General features: G+C 38.4%; 1 protein-coding gene across 2 annotated transcripts in view; it reads left to right on the plus strand.

The window, feature by feature from the left end:
* The window catches only part of Negr1 (neuronal growth regulator 1), a 746,019-nt gene that overhangs the window by 35,895 nt on the left and 689,513 nt on the right, over nucleotides 1-20,611 (plus strand). The window lies entirely within an intron of this gene.

The raw sequence follows: 20,611 nt of genomic DNA on the forward strand, positions 1-20,611 counted from the left end.
ATGAAATATAAATGAGAGTAAAGAGGTGGCCTGGAGAAGCAGGCCATGTCTGTGACACATGAAGAAGCCAGGCAGATCCTTCTGTGGAAGCTTTATGTCTAGATGTCCTAGACCTAAAGATTAAAATTGGATCCTCTGATTAATCATTCACTTAGTGGACTCAGGATTAAGTTCAGTATGCATTTACTGATTGTTTTGTTGCTATTGCTGCTAGAGGACTTTTCATGTCTTATGAGGTAAAATCAGGCACTAGCATACATTTCTTTAGTTGTTTAAAATGCATGTGCTGTCCTGAAAACTATGGATGGGGAGACATACCCCTACCACATCCCATTCAACCCACAGAAGCAGACATTGAGTTTTCTATCCTTGAGGGAAGAATCCACATAGGACACTGGAACCCTGCAAAAGAGTTCAAGGCCAGCAAGCCTAACTACAGTGCACCAACTCCAACTTGACATGGAGCACACAGAGTGGGCACTTTGAACAATGCCTCTTGAGCCACAGCTGGGCATGTGCATCCTGGTCTACCATTTCTCCATAGGTGAGGCCATCTAGGTGCTCTACTTCCTGGAATGGACAGAAACTTTCCTAGATGTCATCCTACCCACAATTCCATATGTTGCAATTAGATGCATTAGATGCAAGAATATGTGTAAAGATGTAGTTGTCCACCTGGCTGAGGAGGTTATGACAGGAAAGAGTGGGGTTCTGTAGGAAATCCAGGAGCTTCTTTCTGGGAGCATGGCAGAACCAACCAAGCCTGGCTTTAATATTTTCCCAATCTCCTTTCTCTTGGTCTCAGCATTGCTGCTCTTGTCTGACTGAAGGCTGTATTATCTCTTCCCAGTGCTCTGGACCTCTCATTTCTAACTATAACATTCATTGTAATCAGAGTGCTAGAGACTTTGTCTCGTCTGCTTTGACCAGCAAGAAAGACTTGACCCAACCCGGGAACTCTTCCTTTTAGCAGTTTATTCAGGAACCTTTTAACAATGTTTCTCCCTCCTGCTTCTCCCTCCTGCTCCTCCTGCCTTCTGGCTTCTGCCTCCCTGCCTCTGGGGAGCCTTTACTTAAGCCCCGCCTTCCTGCCATCTAAGCCTTGCCTTCCAGCCCACTCTCGGCCATTGAGTACTCCCAAGCTTAGCCAATCCCAATGGGCCATTTGGCAAAAGTGGGTAGGCCACCAGATGCGGAAACAACCAATGGCAGTAAGCTTAGCCAATTGAGGGCTTGTTTATGAGACCACTCGCTCTTGCGGTGCAGCTGAAAATGGCTCTCCACAGTTCCCCCTTTTAGTTTTTAAATGAAACGGGCAAGAGTAGAAGTCTGATCTCTGATGCTGGAAACAGGGACATTGTACTGATCCTCACTTAGGTGTCATCCACCAAAGAGTACCAGACCCGTCCAATACCTTTTTCTCAGAGGCGGGGTCTGGGGTGCCAACCCACATGCAATCAGACGTGCTCTTCTTGGGGCCACTAGAAGCTGACCCGGAGTGCAGTGCTTCACCTTACAGCCTGAATGTGATGATCATTTTTACATGACTGCCAGCCATGCCTGGGGAGACTGTCCTACCTCAATGGCCATAAATGCTTGCACAATCATGGCTGCATTCCTTCTCTGAGTGAACCTGATCCTGCATATATACCACAGGCCCACAAGGCAGACCAGCAATGGGAGACCAACCAATCTAAATGCAAAAATGGGGCACCTAAACTTCTATTGGTACTAAAAAGGCGAGGAAACACTCGAGCATTATGTCGTGAACAGAATATGGGACAATAATCTTGAAACTCTCTCCTCCTTTTCTCTAAGTCTTCTTGGATCATCGAATCCCCCCATCAATCTTTTGCAGGATCATCATTGTCGATGATAGGGGGAATCTTCATTCTTTTATCTTGATGACTCTGTGAAGGAAGCAGAAGGAGGGCTCTCAGGGCTGGAAATGTCCCTGGAGTGATTAATATCATCATGCCCCTGTGGGACAAGTATTTTATGTCTCAGGCTGGTATCCAGATTGGTCTTTTCTCATTTTGGGGGAAAACACAGCCAAACCCTCTTCTAGCTGTCAAGAGTGGGTCTGGCCCTCTCCAAGCTCCGGTCAGTGGGTCTCTCCACCTGACCCATTTAGCCCAGCAGGCATGGGAAAAGGTATCAACAGATACAAAATTAACCATCCTGAGGGGAGTAACTATAGACTGAGGATTTGTTCTAAACAGTCGAATTGAAACATTTCTTCCCTTAAAGATACAATGTTGGTTCTGTTCCCCCTGCACTCCACACTCCTCCTGGTAAAAGGCCATCCATTTAAGGAACATGGGTGAGGGGAACACAGCCTTGACCATTTCCTTCCAATCTCTGAGGGTGAGAGCCTGGTGGGCAAAACCCTCAAGGATGGTCTCTACCCAGGGTGAATGAGGGCTATCCTCTGCTACTGCTTTCTTTAGTTCCCTAAGGTCTTGGGCTTCCCAGGGATACCAAGTTGCTGCCAGGGTTAACATTAACCAGAAACAGGTAGCTAGTATCTCCAAAGCTGAATTCCCCCACCCCCGCATAGAGCTATGTGCTGAAGGCAGTTGTTGAGGGGAAACCTGAAAGGAGAATGCAGCTTTCCCCTCTTCCACGGCCTTACAACAGCGCTGATCTTCCAAACAGCTCCTAACGAGCTTCCACACAGGTCTTAACAGATCTTGAAGAGCCAGAAAAATTGAGATTGACAATAATAGCGCTTGGAGAGCCAGAAAAATTGAATACAAAGCGCCCATGGTTACTTTTGTTACCCTTTTTTTGTTACTTTTCTTTTACTTTCAGTTCACTATTCTTTATAGCCTCTACTTCCAATGTCCTTATAGCCTCTACTTCCGAGGTCCTTGTTGTCCCAAACTTACCTGGGAACTTACCAAGCCGGCTACCCTGACTGCAAAAGGTTCTGAGTCTCAAGAGGTTTCTCCTTCCCCATACAGGCTACCAACTGGTACATCTTCCCTCGACCAGCATAAAAAATGCAACCCGAGCTCTTCCTTTTAGCAGTTTATTCAGGAACCTTTTAACAATGTTTCTTCCTCCTGTTTCTCCCTCCTGCTTCTCCCTCCTGCTCCTCCTGCTTGCTTCTCCTGCCTTCTCCTGCCTTCTGGCTTCTGCCTCCCTGCCTCTGGGGAGCTGTTACTTAAGCCCCGCCTTCCTGCCATCTAAGCCCCTCCTTCCGGCCCACCCTCGGCCATTGAGTACTCCCAAGCTTAGCCAATCCCAATGGGCTATGTGGCAAAAGCAGATAGGTCACCAGATGTGAAAGCAACCAATGGCAGCAAGCTTAGCCAAATGAGGGCTTGTTTATGAGACCACTTGCTCTCGGGGCGCAGCTGAAAATGGCTCTCCACAAGACTTAAAATATATTATTTTGTCTTAAAACAGAGGATTATTTCTCAAACACCCCTTTTATTTAAAAAACACATTTAATAATTACACTTTTGAGATCTACTAAGAAGTATTTTTTCTCAAGTGTTAAGAGAACTTGCCCAAAATATTGATCATTAATCACTTCAAGCTTTTCTATTGATTGTTAATCACTTGAAGCCTCTCTGTTTAATTATGTATTTATAGGCAGTACAGATGAAAAAAAAAACGTTCTACAAAATCATGGTAACATCGAAAGAATTCAAGAGATTTGTCATCCCAGATCTGTAGACATGTCCTTATGATACATGATGGATTTGTAACAATGAATTATGTTGTTCAAATCTTCTGAGATTAAATTGGAGTGTTCTCATAAAATATGCAAAATATGTCATATTAATAAGGTAGTCTTCATATATTATTCCACAAAGTCAATCTCTACATATCTATCTACTATCTACCTATTCATCTGTCCATCTATCCATCTGTCCATCTCATCTATCAACCTTTACATCTGCCATCTAACTCTAATTTTCAAAGATTTATTAGAAAATAATCATGATGTATTAATCCAGAAACATAATTTGAAAATTCACAGGAAAATGATATGTATATTTGGTAACTATTCAGATTAAAAAGGCTTTGTGTGGAAGTTATAGCTCCTGTTGATTTAAGAAAAAGTAATACACATCATAAAGGAATGCTAATGCCTGAGATTCTGGGGATGTAGATTGAACAAGCCAAATAGAAAACAGTTGAATCAAAGCCAGGAAAAGTTCCATTCTGTGTTCAAGTCTAATGCCATCTAAAGGGCTTTCTCTCATGTGAACTCAGGAGAATGTGACCACTAGCCACGGGAGCCAGACTACTCTGTCATGGAGTAATTTTGAACATGTGTTTTACTCTCTCTCTCTTTAACTTCTTGCCTTTAATTTATTTAATTTTAGAATCTGTAGATATAATAGCACTGATCTGTTTTTATACCAGGAGAAATAAATAAACTAATACAGCTGAAGGACTTAGGTTGTCCAGCTGATAAAACACTCACCCATGGCTTTGCCTATATCACATATAACTTCTTGTGGAACAACATTCAAGAGTCATGAAAGCAGAATGCAGAGAAACTCAAAATAAAATATACATATTGTTTCAGTTCTTTTAATGCGAATTGCTAAAACACATAATGAAGTATTGTCTCCAGCGTTTTCACTGAGCTTTAAGATGGTAGAATTTGCAAATGACAATATGTTTTATATTAAGTGAAATGGACAATGAATATAGACTGAGCAAAAGGTCCTTTTAATTTTGTTTTATCTCAGCACACAATTAATAGTCATGAGCTTAGAGTTACGGACTGTGCTGGCTGTTGAAGTTTTAAAATACATAATATGGAATGAAGGATATTAATGATTAATGAGCCTGTGAGTTGTTTGCAACCATATTCCAGTACAATGAGGGAGACGACAAATGGATGTTAAATGTTTTAAAGTTGAAACAATTAATGGAGTTCCCAAGACAGTCAACAATTCCTAAAGGAGAAAACACAGAGGAGATGGGAGAGTAAATGGCAGTCCTCTTTGTAGAGAGTAAGAGAGTCGGGGGGTAATTGAAAGTGAGGAGCAGGGCATGGAGGTAATTAGAAGGGCTATCTGAATGTTGGTGTTCAGGAGACAGGACTGGAAAGTAGAGAAGGGGGTAGTGAGCTGGTGGTTACACAAGCTTAATAGATTGCATTCCACTGTAGGGTGGGGATTGATTCCCACATGAGGTAGTTGAGTCAGGTACACTTTGTAAAGGTGATGCCTGAGAAAACTGAGCAGAAGACAGGATGCCCAGTTTATATTTCTGCAGATAATTTCAAGTAGACAATGGCCCAGGTCAGTACAACCCAACTTTACAGAAGGAGGTAGAACATGTTCTGTAGCAGGACATGCGCGTGTTTTAAAGTGGAAAGAATACTTTCCAGAATGACAGAAGGTTACAGAGGTAGATAACTAGTGTCTTCACTTTCATGATCAACCTGTGCTTTAAGTCCACATCAAGCAGGCATAATCCTGGAAGTCCATGTCCACTGTGATTCCTTAACAATGTCAAAGAAATGGAAACAGACCATGTATCTACGTGCTGAGCATTGGATGATGAAATTGCAGGCAAATGTATGGAGCTGAAGTTATCATCCAGAATTAGGTAGCCTGAACCCTTAAGTACAAACGCTGCAGGAGCTCCGTCTACATGATCATCCATGATCACACAGATGCTAGATTTGGATCTGCAGATGTAAGTGTATCAATTGAATTTAGCATAGAAACCAGAAAATCAATAACAACTGTGGATGTGGAGGCAGTCATGATCAGATGCAGGTGACATGAAGGGAACAGAGTAAGAACTGTTAAGTGGCTGGGGAATGAGGGTCACAGAAGAAGGAGGGATTTACACATCAAAAACCTTTGGGAATGCCATATGAAGACCTATTGTAATAGGTTCCTAGAAGATACACATATTTTATATTATATACTATATCATATATACACATATAAAAAAGAAGTCTAAGTAAACTTACTCTATAATGCTTCTCCCAGCATTAAATCTATCAAATATAAACCCCAATGCCAAGAAAGAGTAATCTCTTTTGAAATCATTGATAGGTACTATCTCCTACATAAAATGGGCTATTGATATATCTCATATTTATCCTCTAGAATGTGACATTAAAACTCTACTGCTGAAGACATCACGTATTTGAGTAGTAGAACATGGAGAAATCAAGGTGCTACCAACACTGAAATGTTATTCCTAGTGACTAACATTTATAGAGTTGGAAGGTGCTGTGCACACTACTGAGAAAATATATCAGTCTCGTGTAGCTGTGAACTTCGTGAACTAAAACGTGGCCTGCCTAGCAAGGCATGCCTATTGGTACGATAGTGGCACACACATTATAAAAGTAGTCTATCACTTTCTGATGAACATTCTATCCCATTCCATAAGGTAGAATTTATGCATTGTACTGTTATCAGAGTCAGGAACTTGTGGCTAAGTAGGTCATACACCCTAGGGGAAAACTTATTACAACTAATTTACTAAATGGTCACAGTATTAAACCAATTCCCAATGACTTATCATTATACCTATAGATTAGTATATTTCTCAACCCTTACCAAAAAAAAAATCTTCTTTTTGTAGTAGTTGACAATTAAGATAGAAATCTACTACTTTTCAATATACAGAGGATGAAAGACTATAAAGTACTCAGCCCTAAATTTGATATCTATCTCACTGAACCTCTTTCCAAGACTCCTCGATCATCACAGAACGGGAAGAGGCTGAGGCACTGGAGCAATATAGAGCATAGGATTGTCCACATACAATGGAGAAGTTGTATATAAGAACTCACTGTGGCTGTGACAACATGAACAAGACCTGTTCAAGGTCAAGGAAGACAAAACCACAGTGGAAGGAGAAGGTGGCCACAAAGGAAGAGTAGAGATATTTTTTTAAGCACATACATCTTGTTTTCCTAAGAGACTATGCAACAACAAATCTCCTAAAGGAGCCAGTCATAATAGCCTAGAAAATTTGAACTTTTGATTTCCCCATTTTCTAGTTTATTATGTTATGAATATTAACCCATTTCTTTACATTTTTTTGTATTATTTATAGTGCTGGTTTGACATTAAATCAAATGATTTCAAAACTATACACACTAATTTATCTGTGGCCTGTGCAGTTTACATAAATAGCAGTTCTCCATTAGAATATATTTGAGAAAGGTTTTAAATTTCAATTTGAATTGGAAATGAAATTCTCTTTGTTTTGGGTTAATAGGTGATTTAAAGAGAAAGCCAGATTTATCCTTTCAGATTTATCTAAGAATAGCATCCTAATCAGATTTTCCAGTTCGCCAAGTTTAGTCCTTGATCCTCAGGAAATTCTGTCTCATTATTTGTTTTCTTAGTCTTTTTGACCTGTGTGGTTTGATGTTGACATCACTCTGTGGGGAGAATGTCTTTCCACCTGACTGGTATTCTGTTCTTAATATGGATGTATATTTTGTAAGCCTCATGAGATTGCTGTATGGGCTGCTACATAGCATCCTGGTCTAAGGTCTTTGATTTTTCTTTACACAGAGCAGACTGTCCACTGGGTCACAGCTGCTTAGACAGGAGGAGCACAAGGATTCCACTCTGTTAGGCTTGACCAAAAGCCAATGGTAAAGTAGATGAATTAAGTATGCATGAATTCAATATTATCCTCTCTTTAAATGTCAAAACAATCCTACAAGATAGGTAGGATTCTAGTTTCTTAGAGAAGAGGAAATATGTTTCATCTTACTTGAGAGGGTTACATTTCCAAGGGGATAAAGCATCATGCTAAGCTTAGAATTTTAGGATACAGTGCTTGCAAAATGAGGTGTGCACATATAGTTTGTACAGAAAATGATTTAAATTATCTGATGACTTATGCTGATTAATAAATCTCAACAATTAAATATTATCAGAACCACGAAGATGTAGATCATGGATCTGAGATATTTTTAATAAATATAAGACATTCATAATACTTTATTCTTATTTTTTCTTTTAAAATTTGTAGCTGAATCTCCAATAAATCATGCTTAATATGAGTGGAATACCTATCATTTTTGTTTGGTTTTGTTTTTTGAGACAGAATATCACTCTGTAGCCCAGGGTAATCTGGACTCAATGCAAATCCATGTGTCACAGTTATCCTACTGCTGAGGTTTCGTCCATGAAGCATTGCATCCATGTAAACATAGCCTTTACTAGTCCTATTACATGATGGTTTTCAAATTTATTACTAGAAGGCAAACTTTTGTTTGTATTGAAAATTATATTTTTATTTATAGAACATAATATCTTACCCAGGAAGTAATATGCTATAAATTATTTGCATGTATATCTCATGGTATCCCTGCAGCAAGAGGTGATGTCCCCTTTCTGTCTATTGTAGTACTTTTTAAAGAGAAAGAGCCAGAGTTTAATTCTCGGCTTCATCACTACTTAACTGCCTTTATTGCTATTATGAACTTTTCTGTACCTCTTACTCATCATAGCACTGAAATCCACAAGTGTTCCATAGTTCTGGATTGGTATTAAGGAGTACATGCATGTTCCATGGTTCTACACTGGGGATTAAAGAGTACACAGAAAATGTGAGGACAGAGCAAAGTACTTATGTAAGCATGCTTGTGTGGTAGCACAAGTAAGCAGTGTGTGGCGGAGATGAACAGACCCACCAGCTAAGAGCTTAGGGAATGAGGAGATAAATGCTTCTTCTGTCGTGCCTATCTAAATTAAGTGCAGAGCTGTAAGCTCCCTCAGTCCCTGGGAGACAGACCTACTCTTTCCTGTTCACACACTAGAACATAAGTCCTGAGTGAAAGAAACAGATGAAGTATCTCCCCTAGTCCTCCCAGACCACTTCCGGTCCTCTTTGGTTTAAAACCCATCAAATTTATGTCATGGAGCCTTCTTGCCAAGTGGCGTCTTAGGCTATGTATCCATGTTTTAAAAAGCTAAGGTTTTTGCCATTATTTTTTTTGTTCTAAAAACACCTACTTTATAAAATTTTGTTATACTGGCCAAACACAGAGTAATTGGGTTTGACGTTAACAATGTGAATCTCTGGCTTTAAAAATGCCACTTAAGAAAACTATCAGGTAATTCTTTGAATTTACAAAAAAAAAAAAAAAGTTTAAACAAAGTTATAGCCTTTAATTCTAATTGACCCAAAAGATGCGTTCATGGAACCAGCTTTACCTTTTTTTTTTGTTGGTTTTTTTTTTTCTTTTTGATTCTTAACTGTAACAATGAAAAAACAGTAAAAACATCTTTTCCCGGCTGTTCATGGACACATTGAAACTAAGTAGTAAATTTTTTTTTGTCTAGTTTGAAAGTAACTAACCTGAGATGATCTTATTATCATGTTATTCACTATGAAAAATCCCAAAGGCAGACTATAGACATTAGAATCATCTATGGCCATCTATAGAAGGGATTTCCAGTAGTACAAACCAAGGGAGTCACATAATGGCAATGTTTATGTTAACGATCACATAATGATAAAAACAAGTTATATGATATCATACTCATGAAACTTAGTAGTTAATTTTCCAAGTAAACATGTGAAAACCATATGGATAGCATGCTGCCCATAGCCGAGAATGTAATATACACATCTCAAAAGCAGATTTCCCCTGGCCAAGCATTTCCTGTAGGTTTTATTTCGGGCTTTATAGATTCTTCCACTGATGATAGTGAATGTCCAATCCAATGAACCCAAAGTTATATTAGTCTACTTTAGATGAGTTTCAGGCTGTCTTTTGTACATGTAATTTTTGTAGAATTTATTCACTGACTCCATCTGATTCCATTTTGATCACTGTAATCTTCGTTCCTTCCTATCCCCCCTCCCGCTCCTGTGACCACACTTCTTCCCTTATTCATGCCTTTTTTTGTTTTAAACACTGATTTGGTCTCATGTTTCAAAATAGAATTTGGTATTTAGTCAAATAAATGGGTAACTGAAATTAAATTGTATAATAAAACTACTTTTGTTTCTAAGAAACTCTTCACTGGGTGTTGGTTTATCTATATCCATGGTTTTCAAGTTCCCTAATGCTCTGACCTTTTAATATACTTCCTCATGATCCCCCACCATCATGTTAGAATAGTTGCTACTTCATACTGGTAATTTTGCTTCTGATTAATAATCTAAGTATTTTGGAGATAGGGGTTTGCCAAATGTCTAGGACCTATGGTTTGAGAACTGATGACCTATCTATCTATATGTATATGTATATGTATATGTATATGTATATGTATATGTATATGTATATGTACATGTACATCTACCTATCTATCTATCTATATCTATATCTATATCTATATCTATATCTATATCTATATATATTTGTGAGAGTAGGCTACTCTGAGAATGTGTGAATTTCATAGTAAATGATAAAACCACACCTTTACAAAAATAAAGCATTTGTAATTCTAGAATTAGCCTTGGATTCCATCAGCAAGTCTTCCTTAGGAGAAATTAATGCATACCTTAGAACATGGCTTAACATCCTTCAGCTTTTTTCAGTCACATATGGCTTTAATGCCAGCAGTTCTTTGCTTCTGAAGAACAGAACACTGTAAAACATGAATGTGAACTGAAGTCATTCCCCACTTTAACACATATAATGTGTGAAAATGTGAAGAATTTTATGAAAGTTGAGACATGAACTAAGAAAATGTGGATGACAAAGAAAAGCATTCTTTCACCTTCTAAAGTCAATAATGTATTTTTATGTGAGAAATCCTATCGTGTAGAGAATATTTTCCGACTATTCTGAGCAAACAGAAGATGAAACTGTAATAAAATATTTCAGCCCAGGTTCAGTGTTCTAGCACACAATGTTGCTTGAATTTTAATAGTTCTTTCTTCATAACATTAATCTCCTAAGATTATTTTATATATTTTGTGTGCTCTGAAATATTACAAAGTGAATCCTTTCTCTTCACAGAAGACCCATGTTACTGAGAGTGACTCCTTCAGAGTTCTCATCTCAAAGGAAAGCAAACACAAGGATAGATTTATTAATGCCTTTTCCCTTCCATCCTCTTCCACAGCATCAATGGCACTTTTGAGACAAGAAATGGCCCATAGCCTATATTTGATATTGAAATGCTTTATATATACATACTTGAAACATATAGAAAACCAATACAGTTATCTTCAGGTAGGCAGGTACCACATGCCACATCAATATTGCCCTCATATCTTCATGACTGGCCTTTGAGTCTTTACTCAGACTCGCTTAAGAAGACCATGCCTATGTAGACATTATGTTGTCTTAAATTCTCATGCCCTGCTAACTGCAATCATTTTCTGAGTACTCTGGTTAATTTATCTTTTAAACTTGCACTCAACTTTCTCAACATGTAATATTAATCATGTTATTTTTACATGGGCTGCGATGGAGTTTTACTATGAATAAAATGATTCATGGGCTCAGAATTCACTTTATTTATGCCTCTGAGCATTCTCTCCTGCCATATTCATCCTCAATAAGTAATTTACTGTTCTCCTTACCAGACCTCTTGCCTTTAGGTCATGCTCACTGTTTATTCTTTACTGTAAAAATGAGCAAATTGTATGTGTTCACTGTAGTTCACATTTAACAGAAATATCCACAAATGCAGTTGCATTTTGTATATTCCCCATCCATCTTCCAATTCAGTCCAATTTCTCTTTCCAGAACTTTTAAAAAATGTTGTCTTCTTATTGTTCTTTCCCCATTCATAAAATATTAGTGTTTCCATTGTCTTACAAGGTCCAGGTTTCTTAGGTTATACATGCATAGGGCTTCACCTCCTTCATAGCTTCTCCAAGTCTGTCTTCAAACAGCAGCTCTCACAGACTCTCCAGTGTTCCATAGAAAGCACATGATGTAAACTTCCCTTATAAAAGACTTTTTATTGAAACAGAATTAGAAAAACTCATGCCAACCTCCCATCCTTTCTTCTTGTCCTTCTCTCTTTCTGCTATCCAGTCTCTTTCATGCTCCATTATTCTCAAGCTAATAACCTCTATTTCTTTGCTCTTACTTGTTACACACACACACACACACACACACACACACACACACACACACCCTCCTACTACCACCACCACCGCCACCACCCTGATGAGTACATTTGTTGTTAGTTTGTATATGTGTTGAAGGCTCACAGCTATGCACTGAACATCCAGGCAGGGGACTTTTCCCTGGGAGAGGCTAGTTCTCCCTTTCCCAGCCATCATTAGTTGCCCCTGTCTAGGTGACACTCCACAAAACTTCTCCCTTCTGCATTAATCTAGCTATTCTTACTATCATTGTCCTTGTCTTATCTAGACAAGCATTTACAGAGAGACTGTTTCACAACAGACTTCCTGGTCCTCTGGCTTACATACTCCCCGCCCCTCGCCTCCTAAAATGTTTGCCCGTTTATTTCCATGCCCTCTTCCTTAGGCATACAGTGGTGCTTTCTCTCTCCATCCCTTCTCCTTAGCCTTCATATCTAATGTACCTTTCCAGGCCAAGAGTAAAGGTGCCTTCATTCATCAACCTTCCCTGCTAGCAGTACCACAATGCATCTCTATCTTCTTGCTATCTCAGCCTTTGAACATCGCCTTTTACACTCGGGTATGTGTCCACATGTTTGTGTGCCTGTGCTTTGCTTTCTCTGTTGATTTCCAGTTTGTTGGAGATGTAAAATATAATATATGTGTCTCTGTTTCAGTGTTTTTACATTTTCCTGAATATGATTATGTTATGAAAGCTCACTAAAGCGGGTTGAGTGTAAGGCAGGCATCTTTGCACCATAGCTACATGACCTCTGAAGGGATATGGAAGCTAGATGCTTGTTTACTCTACACTGCTTTAATTCAATCCCATTGTCTCTGTCTTCCTGGTAATCTCATATCCTTTCAGGAATTTCCATGGAAGACATTAATGGAGGTGGATTTTATAACTGTATTGCTGTCGGGCAGTGGTGGTGGTACACACCTTTAATCCCAGCACTTGGGAGGCAGAGGCAAGTGGATTTCTGAGTTTGAGGCCAGCCTGGTCTACAGAGTGAGTTCCAGAGTGAGACAAAAAATGGGATTCTTGCAGATGTATGGATTTGTAATGTCCTGTACTATTTAGTAGATTATTCCCTACATTTCCTTTGCCTGGGCTGACAAAATGCAGGGAATTTTACTTGTCTTTCCACACATAAAAACAGCACTTGAAAAAATGATAAATGAGACCCTATAGTATAATTGAAGCCCCTTCCTATTACATTACAGGAGAGGTATTATTGTCATCTCCTACAGCACATGTTTTCAGACATTGCCTGTCAGGGCCAGATCATAACACAGTTATGGTCATGGTAACATGGCTCTGTATAAGGCTAAAATGATTTTCCTGTCTTCTCTATAAATAATCAAAATGTATTTAACCAAAAGGTTAACATGAGTAGCTATGCGGTGTATGTGTGACCTTGAACAACACATCCCTGAGAAGCTTTCAAAGAAAGGCTGCAAGATAATGCCAAGTGCCCCTGCTCTGCTATGTTCATACCTGTCCAGTTTTATCTTTTCATCTGTGAGGGAGAGGTACTTTGGTGAGTTTTCTGAGAACCTTCCTTAAGACAGTGCAAAACAAGATCAAGCTCAGGATTGTTTTATAAACTCCACCCTGTTTATTTGTTATATTTTCTATTTTTCAAAATGTGAATTTAGCTGATTAAATAAGCATTATTGGCATTCAAAGGTCACTTCTCAAAGGTCACATCATCAAAGTAATAAGGATACTGTTCTCACAGTGTCATCAATAGGGAAGCACACAAATTAGCAACAATTATGAAAGTGTGTATTCCAGAATAGATTAAAAGTCATTCAACAAGAAAGGTTACTTAGGATACTGTCAAGGTACACAAAATATCACATGCTGTCAGTAGCTGCAGTAATAGCAGCCGTGGAGTGGGCTGAGTAGTTAGGAGCACTTGCTGTTCTTGCCAAGGTCCTGGTTTCATTCCTATAACACACAAGGTAAATCACAACCATCTGTAGCTCCAATTCAAGGAGAACAGCTGGGCTCTTCTGATATCTGTGGCGGTGGGCACTCACATGAGCTACATGCATACATGTAGACAAAAGACCCATATGTGTAAAATAAAATAATCTAAAAATCTCAAAACTATAATCTAGGGTACCAAAATGCCACACTTTACATATGAAGGTTTGGAATCCAAGCTAAGTCAAGGACTTGGACATGATCATAATTCATTAATTGTAGAAAAGGCATAATATCAATGCAACCCTAGTTGTGAACTTGTGCTCAACAAACTGCTTTATGTCAAGAGGTCATGCATGAAAAAGACATTTTTTCCATCTGGTTAAAAAGGGAAAAGACGTGAGGCTGAAGGAAGAAACTGTAAGGTGGATAAACAATGATATGAAAAATATTTGTGGGTGTATTAGTCAGGGTTTCTATTCCTGCACAAGCATCATGACCATGAAAGCAAGTTGGGAAGGAAAGGGTTTATTCAGCTTACTTCCGTATTGCTGTTTATCACCAAGGAAATCAGGACTGGAACTCAAGCAGGTCAGGAAGCAGGAGCTGATGCAGAGGCCATGGAGGGATGTTCCTTACTGGCTTGCTTCCCCTGGCTTGCTCAGCCTGCTCTCTTATAGAGCCCAAGACCTCCAGCCCAGGGATGGCACCACCCACAAGGGGCCCTACCCCCTTGATCACTAATTGAGAAAATGCCTCACAGCTGAATCTCATGGAGGCACTTCCCCAACTGAATCTCCCTTCTGTGATAACTCCAGCCTGTGTCAAGTTGACACACAAAACTAGCCAGTACAGTGGGTATGATGGGCAAGTTGACATCAAGGAATAGATGTGAAATGGGTATAAACACCATGAATTACATCAATTTCTTCTGACTATGACTTCTGTGGATTGATTCTCTAACAAACAATACCCATGCATTTATTAGAACTTACTGCATTCTAATATGTCTAGAGAGAGCCCAGATATTGTTGGCAGCATTTAGGCTCCTACCATGACCTTTATGGACGACAGAGAAAAATCTCAGAAGTACTGAGGATTGTTAAGGATTAGTACAATAGCTCAATGATGTATGTTTATAAATAACTCAGTGTGACGCAAATGACCATGTTATAGGATAGTTGCATGATATAGGTACAGAATCTGCTTTATTTCATGTATTTTATCAGTTGACATGATTCAAGAATAGGCTAATAAGAGCCAAGTATTATAAAGATATCTGCTGTTGAAAAGCTACCAGTGGTCACTAGAAATTCTTTAATGTGCATCAGTCAGGAGTCAAGATTTAGGTTTGTAACAAGGAATAACCTAATTTGACATATTTGACAACTTGTGAAATGCATTTGAAAACTATCCAGATTTACTTCTATCAACCACTCCCTTTCTAACAGCAAGACTACAAACTTCACCACTCTCACTTGGCCAATCAGCACTACAATACTTTTTAACTTAGTTATTAGGAATAAATTATTATTGGTAATCAATTATCATATTTGGCCAAATAAAATTTTGATAGACATATAAATAAGCCTAAAAGGAGAAGGCATTCACTCATAGTATGCGCTCTGACCTGCTTCCTTGGTAGATACAATTGAGAAGTGATTCATCAGTAACATATCAGCAGTGAGGTCTGCAGAGGAGTCCACCCAATGTGGTTGCTCAAACATTCAATTCTCTGCAATCAGAGAACCCCACCGTCATAGTGATTATCTGTATGGTATATTCTAACACACTGAGAAACTGCAAGATCATGTGGGTTGATTGTTCATTTCACCGACTTCTTGAAGTACTGAGTGGACAAATTACACAGTACTCTTTCCATTGTATGGACTCTGCTTTTCTGATGACAGCAGAAGGTCCTAGAAGAATGTGAAATTTAGATGCATAATTTTCATTATTTGAACAGCTTTTACTTATTTGGGAAAACATTTTTCAAGTGAGATGGCTAGTCTAATTCCCTAAACCAATTTCAATTCTACATGTTTTAGAAGTATATTAGAAAATTTGATTATTGGTTCTGCTTATAAATTAACTTTTTAATGAATAATATATGTATATTAATTACCATAAATGCAAAATTCAATGTTGTAAAGTTTGACTTAAGTATATTTTCCTGATTGTTATTATACCTTGGCTAAACTTAAATGCTGTTTATATAATGAAAATCTGAGCTTTTAAGCCAGGAGTCATAGTTTGCACCTGTAATCCAGTTAGATTATCCATTAAAATTTAAATAGGTTTTTAGAGAACAAAAATACTATGTATCAATTAAAACTATTGAATACCTCATCCTGAGTGATATAACCCAATCACAAAAGAACACACATGGTATGCACTCTCTGATAAGTGGATATTAGCTCAGAAGATCGGAATACCCAAAATACAATCCACAAACCACAAGAAACTCAAGAAGAAGGAAGATCAAAGTGTTAATATTCACTCCTTCTTAAAAGGGGGAACAAAATACCCATGGAAGAAGTTGCAGAGACAAGCTATGGAGCAGAGACTGAAGGAAGGACGATACAGAGACTGTTCCACCTGGGAATCCTTCCCATATTCAGTCCTCAAATCCAGACACTATTGTGATTTCTGGCAAGTGCTGGATGACAGGAGCCTGACATAGCTGTCTCCTGAGAGGCTCTGACAGTACCTGACTAATACAGAAGTAGAGGCTCAGAGCCATCCATTGGACTGAGCACAGGGTCCCCAATGAAGGAGCTAGAGAAAGGATCCAAGGAGCTGAATGGTTTGCAGCACCTTAGGATGAACAACAATATGAACTAACTAGTACCTTCAGAGCTCCCAGGGACTAAACCACCAACCAAAGAGTACACATGGTGGGACTAATGGCTCCAGCAGCATATGTTTAGAAGAAGATGGCCTAGTCAGTCATCAAGGGGAAGAGAGGCCCTTGGCCCTGTAAAGGTTCTATGCCCCAGTGAGGGAAATGCCAGGGCCAGGAAGCAGGAAAGGGTAGGTTGGTGAGCAGGGAGGGGGGAAGGAACAAGTTTTTTTTTCTTTTCTGTTTTTCTTTTTCTTTTTCTTTTTCTTTTTTTTCTTTTTTTGGAGGGGAAACCGGGAAAGGAGGTATCATATGACATGTAAATATAGAAAAAAAAAACCTATTGAATACATGCCTACTATGTATATGTGTGAAGGGCCAAACTGTTCATACTCATTCATACTTACCTTAGTTTTGTATATATTATATTTATTTTTGTTTATGTGTATTCATCTGTGTGAATAATTGTGCACTGTAGGTGTGCAGTGCCTGCAGAAGCCAGATGCAGACATTCGATCTCCTGGAACTGGTGCTACAGTTGTAAGTTGCCTGATGTGGGTGCTGGTAACTGAATCTGGAGCCTCAGCAAGAACAGCTAGTCCTCTTAACCTCTGAGCCATCTTTCCAGTCTCTTAATTATGTATATCAATCCTCTATTAATTACTTTTGCTCAAGGAAATATCTATATGTCAAATTTTATAAGTGGTAGTACAACTGGGTGAGGAGAGTTAATACTTCATAAGATAACCATTGATTTGACATAAGAGAATGCCTAAATACCAAGAATGCATATTTATACTTAAGAACTGTGAATTCTAGCAAGATACTCAGTGATGTCATATATTGATTAGCTGTTATGCTCATTAACTGATTTCATGCTAAGACACAGTTTGACCAACCCTCATGTGCCTCACTTGCCTTTCCATATCCAGACCCTCTAGAGATATCCATAAAAAGAACTGTACTAACTTCATTTTCAATAGCACCCACCACTTTCCCATCTCTCATTTCACCTCAAATAGTATGGCTGCACATTAGGAAAAAATCCAAGGCATTTGACAGCTTCCCTAATCAGTTTTCTTACAGGATTGTTTCCACTGGCACAGTGCTCAAGAGGAATGTTATGAAAGAGGGCACTCCTCCTCAGAATTCAGAAAATGTTGAACTACGTAGTATTTCTATGGAATCCTGAGTTCTTATGGATAGACAGTTCCACAGTCATTTTGTTACACTAAATCTTACAGCAGTTCTCTGATGTTCATCAAAAAATATTTTTGATTAAAGCACCTGTCATGCCCCCGTGATCTTGCCACTTGTCTCTATAATGAATTAAACTAGAGGCACATCTTCCTGAGATGGGGCTGATGAGGCTGAAGACATCGGTGGCAATAACTGGTCTGAAGTGCTGTGGAGTCTATGAGCATCTTAGTGCAGAGGCTTTTCTCAGGGACTCGTGCCATAACAGCACTGTCACAATGTCAGGAGATGCTGATCCTCTGCTTCTGTTACAGATTTATTCTCTGATACCTTTAATTTACTTATTGAATGCTTCAACATGAAAATGATATTTTAACAACCCTATCATAAATGTAATGGGTAAATGAGTAACATTTTTAAAAGGGAGAGAGAGCCAGGTATAAGGAGATAGTGTAACACTGTCTCTTTGCCAATGTTCAGCAAATACACATAACTGGGGATTTAATGATGTACTTTCTGCATAATGGAAGCTTCCCTAAAACTTTCATCTTAACCAGTGGCAGTATTATAAATTAGGAAGAATCTTTACTTGACCAGTAGCATTAGTCAATCTGAAGGCCACTTAGCCAGCATCCTCCGGGGATGAATCACCTCAGAGGGAACTGTCACATTCATTGTGTTTTCTGTTATTAAGTTCAATAGTTTGTTTCTAGAAGAATCTATTTCTGACAGGATTTTAAAAATGTCTCCTGTATTGTATAGTTTCTATAATTTTTATAGACAGTTTTGTGCAAAACATCCTTTTTGGCACTCATTTGTTTAATTTTAAGATTTTGGATTTTTTTTTTCAGTTATCAATTGAGGCATAAGAAATGTTGCCTCAAACTCTATGAATTTTTTGTGATAGTGCCTGTAATGTCTCCAGGTTATTTAACTGAACAAGGCAAAGCAGGGCTGCTTGTCTTTGATTCTTAATGCAGCTAGTTAACAGAGATTAAGACAATTGATTAGGGAGTAAAACTGGACATACTTAATAAACTAATTATTTACTGCTCTGGTCAATTTTTTGGCAATTTGACACAAACTTACCCATATCTGAGAAAAGAGGACCTTAATTGAGAAAATGCCTTAATAACATTGGCTTTTAGGTAAGTCTGTTGGGAATTTTATTGATTTCTGATGGATGTGGGAGAGCTCAGACCACTGTAGTTTATGGTCCAGGATTCTCTAAGAGAGTGGCCATGAGGAGCAAACCACTTAGCAGCACTTCCCTGTGGCCTCTGAATCAGCCTGTGCTCCAAGATTTATGCTCTGAGTTCCTGCCTTGACTTTGCCTGAAGATAATGTATAAGCTAGAAGATGAAATAAATTGTTTTCTTTCCAAGTTGCTTTGGTTATAGCGTTTTAACACAGCATTAGAAACTCTAAGACACTTAAGAACTGCAGTTTTGATGGTCAAGAGGAATATGTGAGATATACCTACTTAGAAAGTACACATATACAGGGCAGTTTTATCACCATAGATTGTACATCTGGAGAATGATAAAAAAAACTGAGTTAGAGGAGGGAAAAATCTCAGAAACATGGATTGCCAAAGAAAAGTAAGTTGAAATGACCTATTCATTCATAACTCAGCATTAAAAGACACACAAAGCTATCTAATCCTACTTTATTGTACAGATAATAAGATCACCTATTAATACAAGACAACCCCAAGTATGGATATGGGCCTCAATTTAAGCATCTTGCTGAATTTCACAAAATGTGTATTTTTGAACTCTTTATTAATCAGGCTATCCATATCCATTGCTGTGGGGGTGGTGGTGGTTGCTGATTCTTGTTTACTCTTTGTTCATGATATATTTCTCAGTGTGTCCATATTCCCTGCGTGTACTTGTTCTTGAGAATTTGAAGAAGGTATTCAAGCCATTGTAAACTGGTTTTGTTTATGGAAGCAGTTAATAGCAAACATACCAGAACCTATATATCATGATCTATGCATGGAATTGCTATTGGACGATTTGGGAAAACTGGCTTATTGCATGTATTTGAAGGGATGTGACTGAAGGATTTTTTTTTTTTCCTCAGATAGGTATGTTGATTGGCTCCACCAGTGCTTGTTAGTCACAATCCTTTTTCTTCACAGGTCAGACTGAACCCTATGCTAGCATCTGTTGTTTTGATGACCAGGGATATAGGTGGAGCTGAGTTTCTCAGATGGGCTATAGCCTATGGCTGCTGAAAAAATCCTTGCTCAACAGAAACAGAATATATGGAGCATGTATGGAAGCCAAATCCGCATGGCTAACCCAATCTTATAAGAGTGAATTAACTTAAATTCAATTTAAAATGTAATTGATAGACTTTTTCAGGAAAAAAGGGCATCTGAGAATCATAGACTTGTGAGCATTTGATGAAAATGTAGTCTTTGATTTATCAAACTGTGATATTTTAATAATTCTGTGTTTGTAAAGCTACATGGTATGAACTCCTAAGTCATTATCATTTGCTTTTTCATAATTTTTATATCACAGATCTCTCAATACTGTGATGTTAGTAGTGTTTAAGATTCATAACATTTAGATTCAGTTAGTAAATACTGTATTGAAAACTGAGGGAAT

This window comes from Mastomys coucha, unplaced genomic scaffold, assembly GCF_008632895.1.
Source record: "Mastomys coucha isolate ucsf_1 unplaced genomic scaffold, UCSF_Mcou_1 pScaffold16, whole genome shotgun sequence".
NCBI classification, from domain to species: Eukaryota; Metazoa; Chordata; class Mammalia; order Rodentia; family Muridae; genus Mastomys; species Mastomys coucha.